This window comes from Capra hircus, chromosome 9 (assembly GCF_001704415.2).
Source record: "Capra hircus breed San Clemente chromosome 9, ASM170441v1, whole genome shotgun sequence".
Classification (NCBI taxonomy): Eukaryota; Metazoa; Chordata; class Mammalia; order Artiodactyla; family Bovidae; genus Capra; species Capra hircus.
The window spans coordinates 5,085,042-5,091,652 of record NC_030816.1 but is presented as its reverse complement, the minus strand read 5'-3'; the positions used below and the strand labels follow the sequence as shown (position 1 = coordinate 5,091,652).

At 50.7% G+C, this 6,611-nt stretch overlaps 1 pseudogene; it reads right to left on the bottom strand.

Annotated features, from left to right (window-relative positions):
- Positions 1,089-6,181, bottom strand: LOC106502456 (annotated as a pseudogene).

Genomic DNA, 6,611 nt, shown 5'->3' with positions numbered 1-6,611 from the left:
AATCTGGCATCTCATTTTAGCTGCCATCAGCAGGCTCTGTGGTCTCTTGTTTGAATGCAATTTCCCAGGACAGCTATGCCCTCATAATAGGGGGGTTTGATGTCATAACATAACCAGCAACTGCTAGTCAGGTCCAGGCGAGTGGAATTTAGGACCCGATAGGTGTTGATGACCATAATAAATAACGGGTCCTGATCATCTTTAATGTTAGGTCCCATAAGGCTAACTTGAGGGGAGTTATTTGAATTAGTGATGTAGGGCCCAGGAGACGTTTGAGTAAGCTCTTGAGGTGGGGTGTGGGCAGGACGAATGGGGGCATGGGTAGGCTCTCATGGCACTAAGACTGAATTGGGCCCTATGCCTTGATTTGGGCCGATCTGTATGGGTCCTACTTTCAACCTGACGGTAAACAGCAACCCATTATCATATCCTGGCTGATATAGCCAGAGGCCTCAGGATTGTCCGGCTTCCCAACCGGGGAAATTTTTTCTTTCAGTTGAAAATTTAAGTCTCACTGGATTGCAAAGAAAGTTCATACCAGGCCCAGTTATGAGGGACTCCCTTCCATGTCCCCCAGTTGACCCAGTGGGCCCTGGAATGTGACCCAAGGTAATCAAGTCACCACGAATAGGGGGTTCCCAATCGACCATCCCCGTTGACTCGCATCCCCAAGTGGTGCAGTAAAACTTGTCAGCCCCCCGCAGTTATTGATGGTCGCCCAGTTCTGTCTCCCTTCAGGGCACACATAGAAGGGTGTTTCCTGTAAGCTTGCCTGTTGAATGTAGTGGCTGCATCCAGGTTCTGAGTTAGTGGAGGGTGCTGAGTATTGCACCTACTAGTGCCAGCCCCACATTCGGGCTTGCTGGGCATCTTTATCTCCCATTTGCCGATGTCCCAAGATCTGGCAGCCAGAAGACAGAGGTCGAATTCCAAGTCTGGCCACCAGGTGTTTTGGGGATGAATGGCCGAGGTGGAATTAATTACTTCTCCCATAGTTGCGCTTAGAATCATCCAAGTCAGGTTCATCAGTTGATGAGGGTTAGCGGCAGCACTAAGCCGTAGGGACAACAGCGTAAACAGTACTTTTATCACCTTTGTAGCTTGAGTTTGAGTGGATTTGTTTTGTCCAGCTTGGTCTTCCATTGGGGAAGGAATTCTTCCCTTTGGGCAAACAGGTCCGCAGGCTGTATGTGGGTATAGTGAACCCAAGTGGATATGCCGTCAACTTTGAGAGCAGTGGGTGTTGTCAAGACAAGTAGGAAGGGCCCTTTCCACCTGGGCTCTAGGGTCTCTTGATGATGGCAGCTCACATACACCCAGTCTCCTGGTCGGTAGCAGTGGGGTTCAGGTGGTGGGGCTGATTCATATAATGCCTTGAGCCTCTTCCACGTGTCCCTGTGGGAGTATTGTAAGGACTGGAGACAAAAGAGTAATCTTTGGTCATCTATTTCTTTTAGCACCTCTGTTTTTAGGTTAGGAATTATTGGGGGAGGTATCCCATACATAATTTTGAAGGGGGTAAGTTCCAGTTGGTAGGGGGAGTTTTGCACCCAGTATAGAACAAAGGGGAGGAGAGCCACCCAGTCCCCGTCAGTCTCAGCAACTAGTTTTGTTAATGTTTCTTTGAGTGTCCTATTCATCCTCTCTACTTGTCCTGAGCTCTGGGGCCTATAAGCACAATGTAACTTCCACCTAGCCCCCAAAGCCCGGGCTACCCCTTGGCTTACCTGAGATACGAAGGCTGGCCCATTGTCTGACCCCACCTGTGCAGGAAACCCAAACCGCGGCAAGATGTCTTCAATCAGCTTTTTGGCCACCACCTTTGCTGTTTCTCTCTTGGTGGGGAAAGCTTCTTCCCACCCTGAGAAGGCATCTATGAATACCAGTAGACATTTGTATCCATATTTACCTGGTTTTACCTCAGTGAGGTCCACCTCCCAGTATGCTCCTGGCCAACTCCCGCGTTCTCTAGGCCTGTGGTTGGCTGGGTGACGTGACGGGCAGCGTTGGTGAGCTGGCAGGCCTTGCACGTTAATACGATATTTTCTATCGTCGATCTGACGTCTCTCATGGTAATCTTGGCATGTCTAATCAGGTCCTGCATCTTGCGGGTTCCCAGGTGAGTGGCGTGATGCATCCTCAGTAACACCTGCTTTCCTAGTTCCTCCGGGAGGATCAGGGAGCTGTCTGCTGCCTTCCACCACCCGGCCAGTTGTTGGGTCATAGGCAAACTTTTTATCCAGTCTAAGTCTCTTGGTGAGTAGTTGGGTAAAGCTGGCAGAACAGGGCTCCTGGGGTTGGGCAATTGAAGGGTGGCTTCTATTACAGTACCCTGGGCTGCATCTCGGGCTGCTCTGTCTGCCAAATTGTTTCCCTTTGAGGTCAGGGTGTCTGACTTTTGGTGTCCCGGGCAGTGTATTATGGCTAGTTTTTTAGGAAGCCATAATGCCAAGAGGAGGGCTTTTATTTCTTCTTTATTTTTGATCATTTTACCCTCAGCCATGAGGAGTCCTCTCTCTCTGTAGATGGCCCTGTGTATACGGGCAGTAGCAAAGGCGTATCGGCTATCGGTAATGATGTTAAGTTTTTTGTCCTTCCCTAACTGGAGGGCTTTTGTTAGGGTGATTAGTTCGGCCCTTTGAGCCAAAGTGCCTGAAGGTAGTGCTTCCGCCCACATGATTTGGGTTTCCATGGTTACGGCTGCCCGGCATACCTGAGCCCATCTCAGATGAAACTGCTTCCATCCGTATACCAGGTAACTTCAGCATCCGCTAGAGGGCGGTCTTGTAAGTCCTCTCGCGTTCCATGCTGCAGTCATGGATTGAGGCTTCCAAATCAGGGTTAGGAAGCAGTGTAGCCAGATTGAGAGCAGTAGGCTGCAGAAAGATGATTCTGGAGGGGTTTAGCAGTAGTCCCTGGTAGTGGGTCAGCCGAACGTTGCTGATCCCCCTATCTGGGGGTTGTTTTAATATGCCCTCAATGGCTTGGGGGGCGGTGATATGCAACTCTTGCCCCAGTGTCAGTTTATCTGCATCCTTGACCATTAGGGCCACTGCTGCAATCATGCGGAGGCATGGGGGCCAGCCTGACGCCACGGGGTCCAGGCGTTTAGACAAGTAAGCCACCGGCCGCTTCCAAGGTCCCAGATGCTGCATCAGTACCCCTTTTGCGGCTCCTTGTTCTTCATCTACATACAGGAGAAAGGGTTTTGTAACATCAGGCAACCCTCGGGCGGGGGCTGACAGCAGGACCGTTTTAATAGTCTTGAAAGCGGTCTCCATCTGCTCTGTCCAACTGAAAGGGGTGGTACTTTTTGTGGCTTCATATAAGGGTTTTGCCAGTTCCACATAATTTGGGATCCAAAGATGGCAGAAACCAGCAGACCCCAAAAATTCTCTCACCCTTCGAGGTGAATCTAGGGTAGGGATTTTGAGTACCATCTCCTTTTGTGCCTCTGACAGCCATCTCTGTCCTTCCTTTAATACATACCCTAAGTAGGTGACCTCTGGTTGGCATATCTGAGCCTTTTAGGCTGAGGCTTGGTATCTTAATTTTCCAAGGGTCCACAATAGTTCTCGGGTGCCCATAAGGCAAGTCTATTGGTCCTTTGCTGCAATTAAGAGGTCATCTACATATTGTAACAAGGTTAGTTGGGGGTGTTGTTGTCTGAACTCACCCAGGTCCTCATGGAGGGCCTCATCGAAAATGGTGGGAGAATTCTTAAATCCCTGTGGCAGCCAGGTCCAGGTCAGCTGGCCGTTGATTCCTTCTTCCAGGTCGGACCATTCAAAGGCAAAAAACTCCTGGCTTCTGGGCGCCAGGGGAAGACTTACTAAAGAAAGCGTCTTTTAAATCTAGGACCGTATACCAGTGATGGTCTGGTGGGAGTGAGCTCAGGAGGTTGTATGGTTTTGGCACAGTAGGATGAGTATCTAAAACTCGGTGGTTGACTTCTCGTAAATCCTGTACTGGCCAATAGTCATGAGAATTTGGTTTTTTGACAGGGAGCAGGGGGGTGTTCCAGGCCGACTGGCAGGGTCTCAAGGTTTTCTGGGATAGGAGCCTGCGGATATGGGGGGTGATCCCCATTGGGCCTCCAGGGTCATGGGGTATTGTCGGACCCAGACGGGGTCAGCCCCTGGCTTGAGATCTATATATATAGGAGGGCGGTGTCTGGCCAAACCGGTTCCCCCTGTCTCAGCCCATGCATCAGGAAATTCGTCTAGCCATTTTTGAATGTCCGCTTGGGGGAGCGTCGGTTTTTGGTGCAACAGATATTCATCTTCTAATCGAATTGTCAGTACTTGAATCGGTCTGCCCAACTGGTCAAGTATTTTAGTTTCCCCCGGGAGGAAGTGAATCTGGGCCCCCGTTTTGGTCAACAGGTCTCTTCCCAACAGCGGGAAGGGGCATTCCAGAATGACCATGAAAGAGTGGGATACCCGGCCTGCACCCAAGTCCACTGATCTTCAGGTAGTCCATTGGTATTGTTTCATTCCAGTAGCCCCCTGCACCCAAGAGGTCTTTTCGGCCAGTTTTCCCTGGGGCTCTAGCAAAACCGAATATTGAGCCCCCGTATCGACAAGGAAGTCAATTGGGATCCCCTCTACTCTTAGGGTTACCCTGGGTTCGGGGAGGGGCGCTGAACCCCATCCTCCCTAATCACTCAGTTCTTTGAGGGCCAGGATGGGGGTCTTTCGTGGTCCCTTCTTTTTCTTAGGGCATTTCTTGGCCCAATGTCCTTCCTCTTTACAATAGGCACATTGGTTCTTTCCTAATGCTGGTTGCATGTGGGGATGGCCCTTACCTTCAGCAGCCAGGCGGCACAACTGGTGCTCCCTCTCTCCCGAGCCAGGAACTGGTGCAGCCAGCAGGATGCATGCCAAGTTACGGGTTTGGCCATCTGCCGCTTTGGCTTCTCGGGTGTTGTAGATTCTTTCTGCTACTGTTATTAAATCCTGGATACTCTTTTCACCCAGGCATTCTAGTTTTTGTAACTTCTTCCTAATGTCGGGGGCCGCCTGGTTGACAAAATACATTATCAAAGCAGCCTGAGTGCCTTCTGCTTCTGGATCCATGGGGGTGTATTGTCTAAAGGCCTCCATTAGCCTTTCCAGGAAGGCAGGTGGACTCTTGGTGGGGCCCTGCTGAACATCTCCCACTCTAGCTAGGTTAGTGGGTTTCTGTGCAGCTGCCTTAAGCCCCCCGAAAGAGTTTGGCGGTAGACCCGGAGCCTCTCCTTACCTTGTGCCGTATTGTAATCCCAGTCAGGTCGCGATAAAGGAAAAGAGGTGTTAATTTCATCTATATTAGTGGTGGGTTCTCCATTTGTCCCTGGGACCCTTTTATGGGCCTCATTCTGTATTCCCTCTCTCTCTTCTGTGGTGAAGAGAATCTGGAGCAGCTGTTGGTAGTTGTCCCAGGTGGGCTGATTAGTAAAAAGCACAGTCTCTAGAAGGTTAGTTAGATCTCTAGGGTTGTCTGAGAACTTAGCATTCTGGAATCTCCAGTTATATATGTCACTAGTAGAGAAGGGTCAATATTGATGAGGTTGGTTTCCTTCCTCATTGGGGGGCCAGCCACTCGTAAGGGGAGGGCAACAGTTGAGTCTGCTGGCCCCTCCGGGGACATGGCTCGCCTATGGCGAGTATTTTGTGCGGGCCCCCCTTCCTGTGTTTCGGCCCTGGGTGGAGGGATGGCAGGGGCCCGCGGTGGTTCAGGGGGTTGGTAAGGGGGAGGGAAGAGGAGTTCTTCTTCTGTTCCCCCCTGCAAGATGGGGTATAGCAGCACCATTGGTTCAGGCTCCTTGGGATTCTTCAGGTTCTTTCTTACACGTGTCACCAACACCTGAGCAGTAGAAAATCCCTGTTGAGGCAAAAAAGGTTTTATCCAAGGAGGGGGGCGCAATATGATATTTTCCCATACTGTGATATAGGGTACTTGGTCAGGGTGTCCGATCCACAGTCGGAAGATGATATCCCCAGACTCGGTGTACAGTTCCCAAGTCAAAGGGGCCTTCTGAGGGCCAGCCTACATGGAAGGTCGGCCATTCTGTGCTGCAAAAAGTGAGTAATTTATTCCTTTTAATTTCTACACTGAGGTCATAAGCGCTCATCTTGACCTCCTTAAAATGGTCAGTGATCAGAGATAGAGGAGTAGGGCTAGATTGACGTTGCCCCATCGTTCCTGAATCTGTCAGATGTTGGTAAATTAACACAGACAATACGACAATACAGACAACCACACAGACAGAGAGACAGGAGAAATAGACCTCCAGGAGTCCGGAGGCAAAACTGAAAGTAAGACGACAGCCTCCAGCCATTCAGCGGGAGCAACCAGCTATCGTCTACAGAAAACAGGGGCACTCTGTCCCCTCCGAGGGGGTCGGGGACGTCTCCCAACAACCCACACCGGTGACCCGTTGGCACGTCCACCTGAGTCATATACCGGTCTCAGAAAATAGGCCCTGTCAGAAACGAAAAGAAAGACAGAAAAAAGCTTACCAGCTGTAGATGACTCTCCGGATGGGTCTTCCCATGGAGCCAGTGGGAGATCCCGGAGGAGCCCCCAGATGTTGTGCCCAAGTTGCGAAATCTCCCAGTGACCACCAG